Raw genomic sequence first — 18,673 nt, 5'->3', positions numbered from 1 at the left:
AGGAAAGGCAACAAACCAAAACAAACACTAACACAAGGTGTTGGACCCCGTGGTTGTTTTGATGTGATCAACCAAGTTAGGTTGGATCCTGTTTTGTTTTGATCCCTATATCTAAGTGTGCAGGAGCTTAGGAGCACAGGAAGTTGAGTGAAAGATGCAGCTAACGAGAAGGATGACACTGGAAGGGGGCCGATGGGCTCGGTGTACCCGAGGGATGAAGTGTTGTAGAAGAGTACACTAGTGGACGAGAAGAACGTACACGACGTTAGAGTGATGAGAAGCTAGATCGAAAGTCTGCTCGAGGAGAAGGCCAGAAATTGGGTTCAGATGAGCCCTATTTCGGTTGGCTACAATCACCCAGGCGATCGGAGGAGCAGGAGAGCAAAAGGAGCTAAGCAAACTTGTTGGAGGCGCCCTCAATAGAGGTTGAAGGTGCCTCCAAGATGCCCCATGTGCCTCCTCCATGTTCAAGCAGAGGGTGCCCTCCATAAGCATAGAAGGCGCCCTCCATGCCTATGGAGGGCGCCCTCAACCTAGCCAAAGTGCCCATTAGCAGCAGATAAACCTTTATCCACTGCTGCCTCACTGGAGGTGCCTTCCAAGCCCTTTGGAGGCACTCTCAAGTTTCGGATGAGATTTTCCAGGGGCTATAAAATAACCCCTGGACCTAGGAAATGAGAACAACTTGAGAACAACTACTGTAATCATTTCCTAGAGATTTTTTGATCTTTTTTCAAATAGTGTAAGAGGCTTCTTCGCCTACACGAAGGAGATATTTCTATTAGTCCCGGAAACATCTGACGATCGAACCTAAGTTTTGATAATGACAAAGGGTTTAAAGTTAAGGTAATTTGTTGTCTAACATGTTTGAATGAGTTTGCAGGAAAGTCCTAAGTGTACTTAGGCAAAAGTCCTAGCTGCGGTTGGGCAAGTTTAAAACCCTAGGGGGTGGTAACCATAAGTCCTAGGGGATGGTAATCCTAGGCAGAATGTCTTGGCGGGTCGAGGGATTTGGGCAAAAGTCCTAGTGTCAGGGACTCTAGGTGGAAAGTCCTGGTGTCACGAACTAAGTGGAAGACTGGACGGGTCATGGAGCGGATGTCCAGCAGAAAGTCCTAGAGCCTCAGACGCTGAGTAAAAGTCCAGTTGGTCTGGAGGATCAACTGGCAATAGGTAAACTCTCTTGAGTGGAGTAGGTGAGGACGCGTTCCCCGATGAGGGAATAGTAGCCGTTGGTTCGACCTAGAATTTTCGGATGGAAATTCGAAGTTAGAATCGGACAGTTCAGAGATTGTCAAATACTTTATTTATCATGTCTATATTGTTCTAACTTTGTTTGTAGGGTATGGTTAGTTTCTGGGACTAACATATTTTGTAGGAAGCGAATTTGACACATTTACCTCGGATGAACAGTACTCGAGGCGCGCTCCATGGAGCTTGGAGGCACCTCGGGTGCACTACTAAAGACCTCCGTGCAGTAGGGCAGAGGGCGCCCTCCATGGAGCTAGAGGCGCCCTGGACGCTGGGTGGAGGGTGCCCTCCATGAGCATGGAGGTGCCCTCAGGAGGATAAGCAGCGACCAGTTCGGAGCTCATCCACGCTGCGGTTTCGGCAGGATTGAGGGCGCCCTCCATGGTGTTGGAGGCGCCCTCCATGGGCTACTTAAGCCCAGTACGACCAATAGCAAGAGAACAACAAAATTTTACAATCATTCTTCCATGTGCTGCTCAAAGATCGATCCGACAAAGCTGTAACTCAACCTCGACGACCAGAAGCTTCAAGTTTACTGTTCTAAGTCATTGGTATAATTTTTTTTTATTACTTTAATATTGTAATTCAAAATTGTAATTTTCTAAACTGATAGTGATTGTCCAAAGTAAACGCTCAACGAGCGTGGGCCTTGGAGTAGGAGTCTCCCCAGGCTCCGAACCAAGTAAAACCCTTGGTGTTCTTGTGTTTGTAATTGTTTTATTTATTTCCGCTGCATATTTTACTCGATAGTTTTCTGAAACGAAAGTGAAAGCCAAGAGCGCTATTCACCCCCCCCCTCTAGCGCTTTCGATCCTACCAGACTATAGAAGAAGCCCTACTAGACCCAGATTGGATATTAGTAATGCAAGAAGAGTTAGCCCAATTTGAAAGAAACTAGGTCTAGGAACTAGTACCTAAACTCATAAACAAAACCATAGTTGACACTAAATGGGAATTTAGAAATAAATTGGACGATAATGGTGAAATAGTAAGAAACAAAGCTAGATTTGTAGCAAAAGTTCAGCCAAGTAGAAGGGTTAGATTATGATGAGACCTATGCTCTCGTAGCCAGACTTGAATCCATAAGGATGTTGCTGGCCTATATAGCACATAAAGGATTCAAGTTATATCAAATGGATGTAAAATTCACATTGTTAAATGGTTTTATCAAAGAAGAAGTGTATGTAAAGTCAACCCCTAGGATTTGAGGACTTGGATCACCCAAACCATGTCTTTAGGTTAAAAAAAACCCTATATGGACTAAAATAAGTACCTAGTGCTTGGTATGAATGCTTATCAATTTATCTAATATCTAAAGGGTTTAAATAAGGTCAAATAGATCAAACCCTATTTGTAAAAATCCTAGAAAAAGACATATTTATAGCCCAAATTTACATAGATGATATAATTTTTGGTTCAACTAATACTAAAATTTTAAAAGAATTTACTAAATTAATGGAAAGTGAATTTGAAATGAGCTTAGTTAGGGAACTCAACTTCTTTTTAGGCTTACAAATTAAACAAACCAAAGACAGAATTTATATTTTTCAAACAAAATATGCTAAGGAATTAATTAGAAAATTTGGCATGAAAAATTCTAAAAATATAAATACTCCAATGGCAACCAATGTTAAAATTGATTCTGATCTAGAAGGAAAACCAGTAGACTTAAAATATTATCGAAGTGTGATAGGGAGTCTACTTTATCTAACTACAAGTCGACCTGACATTTTTTTTGCAGTAGGTATGTGTGTAAGATACCAATCTTGTGCTAAGGAGTCACACCTAACAAATGTTAAAAGAATACTTAGATATATTAAGGGAACCCTAAATATAGGACTCTGGTACCCTAGGTCTTGTACCTTTGACCTAATTGACTATTCTGACTCAGACTATGTCAGGAGCAAACTAGATAGAAAAAAAACAAGTGGTAGCTGTCAATTTCTAGGTCAAGCAGAAAGCAACATTGTGTTGTTTTATCCACTACTGAAGCTGAGTACATAGCCCTAGGGGAATGTGCATCTCAACTATTATGGATGATGCACACCTTAAAGGACTACCAACTAGAATATAAAAATACAAAAATTTCAATTGATAATATAAGTTCAATTAACTTAACCAAAAACTCAATTCGCCACTTAAGGACTAAACATATAGAAGTGAAACATCACTTTGTAAGGGATCGTGTAGCCAAAGGTGACATTGTACTCAACTATGTTGAGTCCAAGTCAAACCTGGCTAACATTTTCATAAAACTCTTACTTGAACTTGAGTTCATTGCACTTAGAAGACAAATAGGGATGTGTTTAGTAGAATAGAAATTTTTTTCTTTACTACTTACTATTTCAAAGTTGTTTTTTTTATTCTAGGAAAAATATTTTTCAAATTTTCATTTTTGCTAGTATTTCAAAATTTAGACTTAGCCTAGGTATATACCCCCTAGAAAGCATGTACCCCTAGGTTTCAGCCAGAGCATCTCACAAGCACACTAGGATTACCTTGCTTGTGTACGAAAGACACTTAGAATGGTGTGAGATGTATAGGGTACTGTCTGGACTTCAGAATGTTTATGTCTGTGCATCAATATAAGTCTGGGCATTAAATATCAAATTCATATTTATCAAATTAAGTTGTCCATGCTTAGTCAAACTAACTAGAACACTTACTTAATTTAACTAACCAAGTGAAAGTTGCTACCTCATGGTAAAACAGTTAGTAACTAAGGGTTAGACATTTGTTTGAAAGTAGATATTTTGTCACTCATGCTTGGACTCTAGGACTTTAATGTTTTTTTTTGTTACAAAAATTGACTGGCATTAATCAAGGGGGAGTAAAAGAAAGATTTTCAAATTAAACCAAGTTCATATTTTTTTAAACAAAAGTTTTTTGTTAGACTTTACTTAAAATTATTTTTAAAAACTTAGTCATTTTTAAACTTGGTGTTAAAATGAAATTATTTTTCATGTTTAAAATAAATTATTATTAAACTTAGTGTTTATTTAAAATTATTTTTTTCAGTTTATTGTTGAATTTAATTTTTGAAGTAAAATTAGTTTTTAAGCTTAGTGTTTATCAAAAGTTTTTTTAAATACTTAACTAAGCTGGCGCTTTTATCAGAACTTTTATTTAAGATGAGTACTTTTAAAGCTAAGTGTTTAATCAACTTCTTTTAAAGCGTGTACTTACCTATTTTAAAATCCTTTAAAGCTAAGTTATTTTCAATCTTTTAAATCTCTTTCAAATTTTTGCTTCTTCTTGCAAAACTATATTTAAATAAAAGCTACCTTTCAGGGGAGCTAATTTTCTTACACTCCTTTCTCTATTATTTTTGAAGTGGTATTTTGATATATGGCAAAGGGGGAAAGGAAAGTGAAAGTTAAATAGCAAAGTGATTAAGGTGGAGATACAACAAACAAATTGCTATAGCTATGTTACATTTATGCTATGATTTTATGTTTTTACTTAACTTTGAATTTTGTTGCCATAATCAAAAAGGAAGAGATTGTTGGTACAGGAAGCATCCGACGATCGAACCTAAGTTTTGATAATGGAAAAGGGTTCAAAGTTAAGGTAATTTGTTATCTAATATGTTTGAATGAGTTTGTAGAAAAATCCTAAGTGTACTTAGGCAAAAGTCCTAGCTGCGGTTAGGTAGGTTGAAAACCCTAGGGGGTGGTAACCCTAGGTCCTACGGGGTGGTAACCCTAGGTGGAAAGTTTTGGCGGGTCGAGGGCTTTGGGCAAAAGTCCTAGAGTTAGGGACTCTAGGTGGAAAGTCCTGGTGTCGCGAAACAGGTGGAAGACTGGCTGGGTCATGGAACGGACATCCAGCAGAAAGTCCTAGAGCCTCGGGCGCTGAGCAAAAGTCCAGTTGGTCTGGAGGATCAACTGGCAACAGGAAAACTCTCCTGAGTGGAGTAGGTGAGAATGCGTTCCCCGATGAGGGAACAGTTGGCGTTGGTTCGACCTAGGGTTTCCAGATGGAAATTTGACATCAGAATCGGATAGTCTAGAGACTGTTAAATACTTTATTTACCATGTCTATATTGTACTAACTTTATTTTGTAGGGTATGGTTAGTTTCTAGGACTAACGTATTTTGCAGGAAGGGAATTGGACACGTTTGCCTCGGATAAACAATACTAGAGGCGCCCTCCATGGAGCTTCGAGGTGCCTCAGGTGCACTACTAAAGACCTCCGCACAGCAGGGCAGAGGGTGCCCTCCATGGAGCTGGAGGCGCCCTGGATGCTGGGTGGAGGGCACCCTCCATGAGCTTGAAGGCGCCCTCAAACGGATAAGCAGCGACCAGTTCGGAGCTCGTCCATGTTGCGGTTTCGGCAGGATTGAGGGTGCCCTCCATGGTGTTGGAGGCACCCTCCAGGGGCTACTTAAGCCCAGTACAACCAGCAGCAAGAGAACAACGAAATCTGACAATCATTCTTCTGTGCGCTGCTCAAAGATTGATCCGATAAAGTTGTAACTCAACCTCGATGACCAGAAGCTTCAAGTTTACTGTTCTAAGTCATCGGTATAATTTTCTTTATTACTTTAATATTGTAATTCAAAACTGTAATTTTCCGAACTAATAGTGATTGCCCAAAGTAAACGCTCAACGAGCATGGGCCTCGGAGTAAGAGTCGTCTCAAGCTCCAAACCAAGTAAAACCCTTGGTGTTCGTGTGTTTGTAATTGTTTTATTTATTTTCGCTGTATATTTTACTCGATAGTTTTCCGAAACGAAAGTGAAAGTCACGAGCGCTATTGTTACGCTTCCGCAAGTACATGGATTTATCGTCAGTAATAAAAATATCGATCCCACAGGGACTGGCTATAAGCACTAGGAATTGTTCACTTATGGTTAGCTAGACTACCAATGGTCTTGAATAAGCTAAGGAAAAAAGAAAGGTCGAGAGAGAGAGTCGAGAGTCACAAGGTCGAAATATTCACTTGGTGATGAGGAGTTCTAGGGGGTCGGTTTCGTCGTGGTAGCATTGATGTGTCTCGTTTTATCTTACTCTCGTTGTCCTTATTCATGCTATTGTCGGAAGCTAAGCGGGTATTCTTAAGCGTCAGAATAGGGTAATGCCCTAAGAAGTCCTGTCATAGTTTACCCCTGTCACTAGGGCACCTCGGTAAATCTTGAGGACATGACTCTACTTGGTAAATTAAGAATAGTGAGTAAAGCTAAGCCTGGTCTCTCTCTCCCTTGGGGAGAATTTGCCTTTCCTCTCAAAGAACCATCCTAGATGTCCGTGAACGGGTTACCCCTGTCACTAGGGCCCCTCGGGTATACGATCTAGAGGTAATCCTCTACGAAACTAACAAGTTCTTCACAATCAAAAGTAAGCAATTAGCAATTGAAACAAAGCATGAAAGTTCATCCAACAAGTATAAACACAATACGAGTTTTACATCAATCCGTACCACGACTACTCCCTAATCCCAGAACAAGAGATCTACTCCATGAATGCTAGAGAAATATCCGAAAATATAGTATGGACAAACATATAATTCTCAGCAAGTAAGAGGGGATATGTTTATCGGATGTCGAAGAGTGGCCTTCGGATCCAACTCTCTGCTTCTGGAGTAGATGTGGTGGTGGATGTTCGCTGAACGGCGGTCCAAAATGGTGTAGAATTGCTCTAAGATCCTTTTCTCTCTGACGGCTCGCCTCCTGGGGCACGACCGTGCAGGGTTGCACGATCGTGTGATCTCTGGGCTCTGTCTCCTGGGGCACGACCGTGCAGGGTTGCACAGCCGTGCAAAGCTTTGTCTCTGCTGGGGTGGCACGGTCGTGCATGGTTGCACGGCCGTGTGCTGAATTGCCTTTGCCTTGGTCGCACGACCGTGCCGGGTCGCACGGCCATGCAATGTTCTTCTCCTGTTTGGCCACACTGTCGTGCAAGGTTGCACGGCCGTGTTGTCTGGCTTGTTCTGGTGCATCGAATATCCCTGTTCAAGCTCTGAAAGTCATCCCTGTCAACACAAAATAAAAAAAAGAGCAGATATCCGAACAAAAGAGTATATATAATGAATACGAGATGAAAGAGGCAATCATGCAACGAATATACATGCATAAAGTACGTGAATGTGCGCTAAAATATGCATAAATAATCATACTATTTATGCACATCACACCCCCAGACTTGAACCTTTGCTTGTCCTCAAGCAAAACCCGCAATCTAGATTCATGTGGTTAAATAGTGCATCATAACCTCTAGCAAATCAATCTAATCCTATCAAATGATTTCATTGGTGAGCAAGATACAAAAATAGTCTGAAAATGACCTAAGTAGTAGTCCTCCGTGCTTAGTGCAAAAGTGGCCTAAATTTATCAAGTTTCAATCCCTAAGTCTAGTCCAATCGTCATAAAATTATGTTCCTTATACTTTCGGCGATAGGCACTTACCTGTCACACGCAAGGTTCGCTCCCCTCAAAAATGCTATGCATCGTCTACACATGGTCTCAAAGGAATACTCAGTATCAAAAGAAACATAGCATTTATTTCCCCAGTAACCTAACTCGGTCTCAAAGGGGTGAATTGCTAGTTTCCACTCATGACAACTATTTTTTTATCCCTTATTATTATTATTTTTTCTTTGAATTTTTGCAAAGTATCAAACTTGAACAAACCTTCAAATTTATTTTTTTTGAGGATTGATTTTTCCAAATGAGCTTACATGATCTGAGTTTATCCCGTAACCAAAATGTAGTTGAGAGGTCACCATAAAAGCACAAGTACTAGTCTAATTATATGAATCATGACCATTTTAGAGTTATCAACCGTTAAAAATAGGCATAGTGTATAGAGGTCCTAAAACAAGGCCAATACTTAAACTCTTATAGTAAAAACATTGCTCACTTCATGCTATCATAGATAGAAAAAGATAGATCACTAAACATACTAGCACATGAACCACATAAAATCTAGAATAGACGTGCTAGTATTTTGCATTAAGGAGCAAACAATCATACTATGATGTAGGATGCAACTAGAAAAAAAAGGAAATGTGCAAAAACTAATAACTATGACAAACACTAAACTAAACCCAAGCATCCCCCAGACTTAAACTTTTCATCATCCCGATGAAAACTAGAAATGTAATGTGAAGGAAATTTATGAAGTTTAGAGAAGTTACCAAGTGATGAGCTTCAAATGGTTGACGTTCATATGCTTCAAGATACTCCTCTATCCAATGCTCACATTCCTCCACAACCTTGAAATCTACGAAAGTAAGATAGACAAGAAAAATTAAGAAGAGGGTATGATTTATTATCAATGAAGTAAAAATAAACTAAAACTAAAATAAAAGCAAGATTGAACTTGGGTTGCGTCCCAAGAAGCTCTTGTTTAAGGTCATTAGCTCAACCACCTCATTAGATTCATCTAAATCTCGCTCTTAGAGGGGTAAGATATTTTAGAACCCTTTTACCAAGGGCTCTTATTATGGAGGGAGCTTTCATCAAAAAGTGAAGAATAACTCTCTCCATCTTCGTCTTCTTGGAAATTCTTTAAGGAGGTCAAAGACGATTCAGATCGAGCTTCCAATTATAGGCCTCATGAAAATATGCACACCCAAAAGAAAAACATGCCTCTCCCAAGCATGCTATATTAGATAGAACTAGAACCTTATTAAGATGAACTGAGTATGTATCAAAAATTAAATCACTTTCAATAAAATCAATTATAGGTACCTCTATAAAGTTTTCCAAAGGATCGCTAGAAATACTAACCTTGCATTGTTGAGATATACCTGAAAGTTCTAAACATGTGGATGTGACTTCTTTAGAATTAAGCACTGGTTCTAGCTCTGACTCAAGTGGTGGTGCTCCTAAAAATGGTGATTCTTGGGGCTTTGCTTCCATTGCACAAGTCCCTACACATTTATCATCAACCAATTCCATTCTTTCAACTTCCATAGTGTCAATTGGTTGTGCGACCAAGAGAGGTGATCCTCGAGACATTTCTTCCATAGTACATGCCCCTATACTTTTATCTACCACATCATCATCATAAGTGGGGAAGAGTCTACTAACACTAATATCATCAGTAGAAGGATTAACAACTTTATTAGAAATTTGTAATACTAGTCGTAAAGCTAGGATCCCCCATTGTACCATTATCTCTTCAGAATCTTGTGTTGTGGTCTTCATCTGACTAGGAGTAGGAGTATTTGAGTCTTGGGAGTCCTCCCAATCAGTCAGCTCATCTGGTAGTGAATAATGTGGTCCATCTGATGATGAGTCATCCTGACACTCTGACTGACTCTGATTTACTTGAGAAATATGCTCAATATTTTGTATACAATTGTAGTCCAAATTTTGATGGTCCATCCTAAATTGATTGTAATGTTGAGGCCGGTTAGAGATCTCCTGTTGGAATAGTGACTGCTCACTCTACTCTAGAATTAGCTGGGGTTGAAGGTTCTGAATTTGATGATCTTCCCAGTCATAGCCATAAGTATCAGGAGCTTGTTCATAGGTATCTTGATGTTGAGGTTGACCCAAACACTGAAGTTACGGAGTTATAGCAGTCTTTTGGAAAAAATGGCAAATAGCAGCTGGATGAGATGTGCTACCACACACTCCACAAAGGAACTCAAATTGATCATCTTCTGAATTATAATATTCATCAATGGAAGATCTTGTGCTCATGGGTGTGAAAAATTCTCTTGAAGCCCTGCTTGACATGTTAGTGCTCATGGATATTCAAGAAAAAATTATGAGGGAGAAAAAAAAACAAAAAATGAAGGATTAAGAGCAATAAAGAGAATGAAAAAATAAAGAAAAAGAAAATTTGAACCTTAAACTAATAACAAGAAATAAATACAGATTTTTTTTTCAAATTATGAAAATGGAAAAAACCAAAGCTATTCACAAGTTTAGATTAGCTAAATTACTAATTTGTTAATGTTAATGCGAACAGTCCCCGGCAACAGCGCCAAAAATTTGTTACGCTTCCGCAAGTGCATGGATTCGTCGTCAGTAATAAAAAATATCGATCCCACAGGGACTGGCTATAAGCACTAGCAATCGTTCACTTATGGTTAGCTAGACTACCAATGGTCATGAATAAGCTAAGGAAAAAAAGAAAGGTCAAGAGAGAGAGTCGAGAGTCGCAAGGTCGAAATATTCACTTTGTGATGAGGAGTTCTAGGGGGTCGGTTTCGTCGTGATAGTATTGATGTGTCTCGTTTTATCTTACTCTCGTTGTCCTTATTCATGCTATTACCGGAAGCTAAGCGGGTATTCTTAAGCGTCAGAATAGGGTAATGCCCTAAGAAGTCCTGTCACGGTTTACCCCTGTCACTAGGGCACCTCGGTAAATCTTGAGGACATGACTCTACCTGGTAAATTAAGAATAGTGAGTAAAGCTAAGCCTGGTCTCTCTCTCCCTTGGGGAGAATTTGCCTTTCCTCTCAAGGAACTATCCTAGATGTTCGTGAACGGGTTACCCCTGTCACTAGGGCCCCTCGGGTATACGATCTAGAGGTAATCCTCTACAAAACTAACAAGTTCTTCACAATCAAAAGTAATCAATTAGCAATTGAAACAAAGCATGAAAGTTCATCCAACAAGTATAAACACAATACGAGTTTTACATCAATCTGTACCATGACTACTCCCTAATCCCAGAACAAGGGATCTACTCCATGAATGCTAGAGAAATATCCTAAAATATAGTATGGACAAACATATAATTCTCAACAAGTAAGATGGAATATGCTTATCGGATGTCGAAGAGTGGCCTTCGGATCCAACTCTCTGCTTCTGGAGTCGATGTGGTGGTGGAAGTTCGCTGAACGGCGGTCCAAAATGGTGTAGAATTGCTCCAAGATCCTTTTCTCCTTGACGGCTCACCTCCTGGGGCACGGTCGTGTGATCTCTGGGCTCTGTCTCCTGGGCACGGCCGTGCAGGGTTACACAGCCGTGCAAAGCTTTGTCTCTGCTGGGGTGGCACGGCCGTGCAGGGTTGCACGACCGTGTGTTGAATTGCCTCTGCCTTGGCCGCACGGCTGTGCGGGGTCGCACGACCATGCAATGTTCTTCTCCTGTTTGGCCACACGACCGTGCAGGGTTGCACGACCGTGTTGTCTGGCTTGTTCTGGTGCATCGAATATCCCTGTTCAAGCTCCGAAAGTCATCCTTGTCAACACAAAACCAAAAAAAGAGCAGATATCCGAATAAAAGAGTATATATAATGAATACGAGATGAAAGAGACAATCATGCAATTAATATACATGCATAAACTACATGAATGTGCGCTAAAACATGCATAAATGATGATACTATTTACGCACATCATCTATTCACCCCCCTCTAGCGCTTTCGATCCTACAATTTCTAATAGTGCTTTGCAACCGCCTTGGATTAACAATTACCTACGTTGTAACCAAGTCAAATCTATTTGCCTCTTTTATTTCTAAATAGTTGCTCATTTTAGTTTATTATAATTGTGATATTGCCACTGATCTGAGTTGGAAAAATAGAGAAAGGTTGTTTTTTTTTACGTTGCACCCTCTTGCCGGCCCCGCTGTGCCAACAAGTGGTATCATAGCCCAACCGTTTCAGAAGGACTAACCGTCGACTGAAGCATCAAGATCAAAACGATGGCCAGTGCAAGCATTCACCCACCAAAATTCGAGGGAGACTTCACATAATTGAAACGTCAGATGGAGGTATTCTTCAAAATAGATTTCGAAATTCTATTAATAATGAAATATGATTTTGTAGTTCCGAAAGATACAGAAGAATATCAATGGAAGAAGAAGGAACAAGCTGACTTCGTGGTGAACAGTAAAACAAAATTCCATCTACTCAACATTCTTCCACTCTAGGAGGCCAATCGAATCGGCAGCTACGACTCCACCAAAGATCTCTGGGAGAAGTTTCTAGAACTTCACGAAGGCACCTCGGAAGCAAAGTTAGCAAGGCGAGTCATCCTCTGAACCCAGCTAACAAACCTGAGGATGAACAATGGAGAAAAGGTAGCGCAACTCCAAGCACGAATCAAGGAACTGATTACTCAGTTAAACAATCTCGGAGAATTGGTAACAAACCAAGATTCAATCTGGTATGCGCTCAACGCCTTCTCGAGAACTTCAGAATGGACATCCTTTTGATGCATACTACATCTCTAAGGATCTTGAGGTAAGTACGCTAGAGAATTTGTTTTCCACTTTTGAATTTCACGAATCTCGAATTGCAGATCCTAAAGAAATAGAAAAGATAAATCTCAATGTTGCCCTAAAAGCAAAGACGGAAGATCATGACTCCGAAGCATCCATCGATGAAGTTGAAATGGCTCTTATGGTAAGAAAGTTTAATAAATTTATTAAATCTAATAAATTTAAATTGCATATGAGAAAGCATCTTCGAAATAGAAGGACCGTCCGATGCTATAATTGTAATGAAGAAGGGCACATCAAAGATGATTGTCCGAAACTGAAGAACAAAGACAAGGAAAAGAATAAGAAGTCAGCTTGGCCCAAACATAATCTCAAAGCCATGTAGGACGAGTCGTCATCCTCCGAATCTGAAATCAAAGCATACGCCGGACTAGCCCTAATGGCAATCCATCAAAAAAAAGATAAGACTAACTCAGAGATGAGCATAGATGAAGGGGAAGGATCATCGGAAGAAAGCAGCAATAAAGGGGGAGCATCAAAAAATGAGGTAAGTGAGGTATGTGCTATATTTCCCAAGCAGTTATTTAATTTTATTAAAATTCTTATCAAAGATCTAGTGAAATTAGAAAAGGAAAATGTTGAGTTAAAATTGAACTTAGCAAAGGCATGTCCTCTAGAATTGTATGATAATCTAAAATTAGAAAATGAAAAATTGAAAATAGAAATCGAAAAATTAAAAAATGACCATGCATGCTTGAAACTAAATAACTTTCAAAAATCAAAACTTAGAATTTATAGTAGACTAAATTGGTATATTAGACATTACCAGGGACAAATAAGGAGAGTTCTAAAAAATCATCTACCCTCCAAATTTTTAGTTAATCCAGTAGGAAGGAACCTATATTGGGTTCCAAAATCATACTTAGATTAAATTTTTTTTTTTTTCTAAGGCTTTCAAAAAGGTTAAATGTTTAAATTCTTTAAAGGCTTTGTCTAGAAGTGGTTGATGATCCAATAACCAAGAAGACCTAATGTCTCGCCATAGTCTGGAAGCTGATTATTGAATTAAATATTTAATTGATAAACTGATAAGCTTGTGAAATTAATTAAGATAATACTTTCAATGTTTATCAATTTTTGAAAAACTCTATAACTTAGAAATTATTTTAAATTTCTTTTACTTGTTTTATTAAATCAAGTTTTTTCCTAAAGCTTAAATTTCCATATTTTTACCCTATTTTTTTTATGTGATCAAAGTGGGAGAAATAAGCACAAGTTTAGGGGGAGTAGGGGGAGTTAGGATTTTTTTTTTTTTTCAAATTATGAATTCAAATCAGTTTATCTTATATTTAGTGTTGCAATTTATTTATTGCAAACTTTATACTTAAAATATTTTATTTGTAATTTCTTTTATTACTACTTGTTTGTTGTTACCCTAACTTGAACTTGGGTTGATGCATATCAAAAAAGGGGAGATTGTTGGACCTTGTGGTTGTTTTGATGTGATCAACCAAGTTAGGTTGGGTCCTGTTTTGTTTTAATCCCTGTGTCTAAGTGTGCAAGAGCTTAGGAGCACAGGAAATCGAGCGAAAGACGCAGCTAGCGAAAAGGATGGCACGGGAAGGGAGCCGACGGGCTTAGTGCATCCGATGGACGAAGTGCTATGGAAGAGTACACCAATGGACGAGAAGAACATATGCGACGTTCGAGGGACGAGAAGCCAGAGCGGAAGCCTGCTCAAGGAGAAGGCCAGAAATTGGGTTCGAGTGAGCTCTATTTCGATTGGCTGTAATCACCCAGGCGATCGGAGCAGTAGGAGAGCAAAAGGAGCTGAGCAAACCTGCTGGAGGTGCCCTTAACAGAGGTTGAAGGCGCTTTCGAGAAGCCCCATGCGCCTCCACCATGTTCAAGTGGAGGGCACCCTTCATAAGCATGGAAGGCACCCTCTATGCCTATGGAGGGCGCCCTCGACCTGGCCGAAGTGGCCGTTAGTAATGGATAAACCTTTATCCGCTACTGCCTCGCTGGAGGCGCCTTCTATGCCCTTTGGAGGCACCCTCAAGTTTCAGATGAGATTTTTCAGGGGCTATAAAATGACCCCTGGACCTAGGAAATGAGAACAACTTGAGAACAACTACTGTAATCATTTCCTAGAGATTTTATAAGCTTTTCAAAGAGTGTAAGAGGCTTCTCTGCCTACACAAAGGAGATATTTCTAGTAGAGCTTTGCAACCGCCTTGGATTAACAACCACCTAGGTTGTAACCAAGTCAAATCTGTTTACCTCTTTTATTTCTAAATAGTTGTTCATTTCAATTTACTATAATTGTGATATTGCTATTGATCTAAGTTGTAAAAATAGAGAAAGGTTTTGTTTTTGATGTTGCGCCCTCTTGCCAACCTCGCTGTGTCAACATAAGGTGTTTACGTGGTTCAGAGATTAGAGCTCCTATTCCACGATTGTCCGTAAGGTAGATGATCCCAATCCGTTAGTGGATGACTCCCCAGAAAACCTTTGGCTAGCTCAATCTCCTTATGGGTGGAGAAATCTCACCACAATCTTGACCACGTACAAACGGATCACACATAAGAGCTTAGAAGACTACTAGTAGGGGTTAACCACTTTTATTTCATCAACTTTGCCCAAGCACTCTGAGCTCTATTAAATAGAGCTCAGGAGGAAAACACCAAGTTATTTTTCTGCCACCAGTCGACTGGTAAAAATACCAATCAACTGGTCCTAAGTGGAATTCGACTGTTACAGGCCAACTGCTCGATACCAGTCGACTGATGAAAGTATCAGTCGACTGCTCCACATGGGTTGAGCGAACAGAGGTATTCTGTTCGCTACCAGTCAATTGCCATAGTACTACTATAGTAATTGCTACAATACTGCTATAGTAAAACCCTAAACCTAAGATTTTAACCCCCGAGTACATTCACTCAGCACTCGTCCTTGCCCGACCAACCTAGACTTAGCCTTCTAGCCTCCTCCATCAACCTTGCATCCCTAAGATGCTTCCCCATCATTCATGCCTTGCCTTCAAGAGCTTCCTTCGGCCTTGTCATTATTGTCAGGTCTTCCTTTTCCATGAAATTGTGCTTCTGGGACTTCAACCTTTACCAAGTCATACTTGGACTTATGTTGCCAAGACTAGCTACATACTTGGACTTACACTACCAAGACTCCTCTTGGACTTTTCTCCTTTGCAAAGATCACACTTGGACTTTCCTTGTTGTACTTATATCCTGCACACTTACAATGCATATCAAATACAACAATAAGCATAACTTAAACTTTTACCCAAACATCAAAACCTAGGGCACCTATATTGCTCCAACATTACCTTCAAGGCAACGTTCTGACTGGGCTCCTTTTTTTAATTTTGCACATCTAGATTCGTAAACTTCTAAAATAGAAAATAAACTCTCTAAATTATTTACCTCTAGATCTTTTGAAATATAATAGGAGTCTACTATAGATTTCAAATCTTGTGTCCTAGGGAAAGCATTTAACGTATACCTTAAAGAATCTCAATTTGTTACCTATTCTCTGATATTCATAAGTCTAGTGATTAACTCCTTCAGCTTGGCGTGAAGTTATGCTACTGACTCTCCTTCTTTCAGCCAGAGGTTGGTCAGTTGGTTCCAGAGCAGATGTCATTTTGTGAGCTTGGCCTTGGACGTATCTTCATGTAGCTTCAGGAACTTCTCCCAAAATTTCTTTGCTGATTCGTAGGTGCCTATTCTGCTAACTTCTTGTAGAGGTAGCACGTTCAACAGATGGAATTCAGTTCATCCATTTACTATGAAGTTTGTTTGCTCCTTCTTGGTCCAGAAATACTCTTCTTTTTCTTTTTCTTGTTGGTCTTTGGGGGCTAGAAAGTCATATTTAATTATCAAAAGAATTTCAAAATCAGTTTTGAAAAATACCTCCATGTGTTTTTTCCATAACACGAAATCTCCCTCTAATTTTGGTGGGTAGATGCTTGGTCCAACCATCGTCTCAGTACTTTAGTCGGTAGTTAGTCCTTCTAAGACGTTCTGGCTCTGATACCACTTGTTGGTATAGCGGGGCCGACAAGAGGTGGGTAAATTGCTTACAAAAAATAAAACTAAATATTTCCTGATCTTTCCAATCAGATTAGTAGCACAATTATAAAAAAAATTGAACAACTAAAAATAAAAGAGGTGAAAGAATTGCTTGGTTACACCCTAGGTGATTATTAATCTAAGGCAAAAAAAGCACTATAAAGTCTCCTTCGTTAAAGGTGGAGAAACCTCTTACACTCATTGAACGCTCAGAAATATACCATAAAATGAAAACAAGAGTTGTTAAATATTTCCTACCTCCAGGGGTCTTTTTATAGCCCTTGGAAAATGTTATCCATAGCTTGAAGGTGTCTTCAAAGTAGTCCAAGGGACCTACTATCGGATAGATTTTATCCGTCGAGGATAAAACTTTATCCTTAGGTAACGGCTAGTGAAGGCACCTTCCATGAAACATTGAAGGCGCCTTCCAGGGGCTGGAAGATGTCATCCATAAGGTAGACCAGGCTGGTCTTCTTCGCTTCTTCGCATGGGTGATGCTCCGGTTGTCTAGAGTTAAGCTCACCCGAACCTAACTCTGACCTTCTCCTCGAGCAGTCTTCCTCCCTATCTTCTCATCCCTCGGACCGTTGTGCGTATCATTCTTGTCTGTCGATGTACTCTTCCACGACACCTTATCCTTCGAATACATCGAACCCGTCAACTCCCTTCTCATGTCATTCTTCTCGCTAGCTGCATCTTCCGCTTGACTTTTTATGTTTCTAAATTTCTGCACAATTAGTTACAAGGTTCAAATATAGATAGGATGTAACTTAACCTAGTTTATCACATCAAAATTAACCCGGGGTACTTACAGGTCTAAGTTGGGTAGCAAGAGATGGAAGCTCACAATAAGTCCTAACTCTACCAGTGTAAAGGTGAAAACTTAAGGCTCAAGATTCCTGAGACTTCTTAATAGGTGAGGCTCGCTAGTGAGACCAAAAATGTGAAAACTATCTTTCACAAGTGGCTAGAATTTGTTGTGTTCGAAGCATTGGCTAATCAAACTTATATTTTGATATTAACAAAGGTTTAAAGTTAGGGCTCTTATGATCTAACAAGCTTAACTAAGTATGCAGGAAAGTCTTAGTTGAGGCTAGGTAAAGAAGTCCTGGTCAAGTGAATTGAGCAAAGAAGTCATGGTCGGGTAGACTAAACAGAAGTCTTGGCAGATCAAGGATATCGAGCAAAAGTCCTTGGGGTTGTGGACATCAGACGAAAGTCTAGGCGGGTTGAGGATTAGACATCTAGTAGGAAGTTTAGAAGTTAAGATCAGATACTAAGCAAAAGTCCAAGAAGGTTAGGAGGACTGGATGTTTGGTAATAGATAAACTCTTTTGAGAGAAGTAGGTGAGGATATGTTCCCCATTGAGGGAATAATAGGCATCATTCTGACCTAGGGTTTCATTAAAATCCAAAAGTTAGTCTCAGATAGTCATGAGACTGTCAAAATAAATTCAGTTATTTATATCATTTATTATGCCTATTGTGATAACTCTATGATGCAGAAAAAATAGTCGGAGTTAGGGTATTCCAAGCGCCTGAAATAGATCCGAGCGCTCGGAGGTTCGAGCAACCAGAAAGGATCTAAGCGCCCGGAATAGCTCGAATCTAGTCATGCGAGTAGCTAAGTTGGAACATCCTAGTTGGCCAACACATGTTAGACTCCAAGCGCTTGGAAGGGATTTAGTCACCCGAGAATGGATAGAGGCAACTCAGATAAAGATTCATTGAAGTGCAGCCACGTTAGCAACCCAAACACCCAGAAGGGATCCAAATGCCAGCAAGTGGATAACCGCCAAGGAAGACAGATCATATTAGGTTGACCCCAGCTACCTGGAAGGAATCCAAGCGCCCGGAATGCCCTATAAAAGAAAGCTTCGACTGGCAGCTCAGGACAATCCTTCTCTATGACTTCTATACTCAGGTCCTGCTTTGAAACCTTTGTTATGACGTCCAAACGTTGCTCTGACAACCAACACCAAAGTTTCTACTCATTTAAAGTTATCGGTAACATTTTTATTTTCACTTAATTTGTAATATCTCTTTGTAATCCTTTGACCTTTTAGTGAATTGACCAACATAAACACTCAATGAGTGTGGACCTTGGACTGACAATCGTCGGACTGTTAACTAAGTAAAAACAAAGATATTAGCTTTGTTTTGTTCTATTTTTATTTCCACTACGTACTCTCGAGTTTTACG

This window comes from Zingiber officinale, chromosome 1B (assembly GCF_018446385.1).
Source record: "Zingiber officinale cultivar Zhangliang chromosome 1B, Zo_v1.1, whole genome shotgun sequence".
Lineage (NCBI taxonomy): Eukaryota > Viridiplantae > Streptophyta > Magnoliopsida > Zingiberales > Zingiberaceae > Zingiber > Zingiber officinale.
This window is presented reverse-complemented; position numbering follows the sequence as displayed.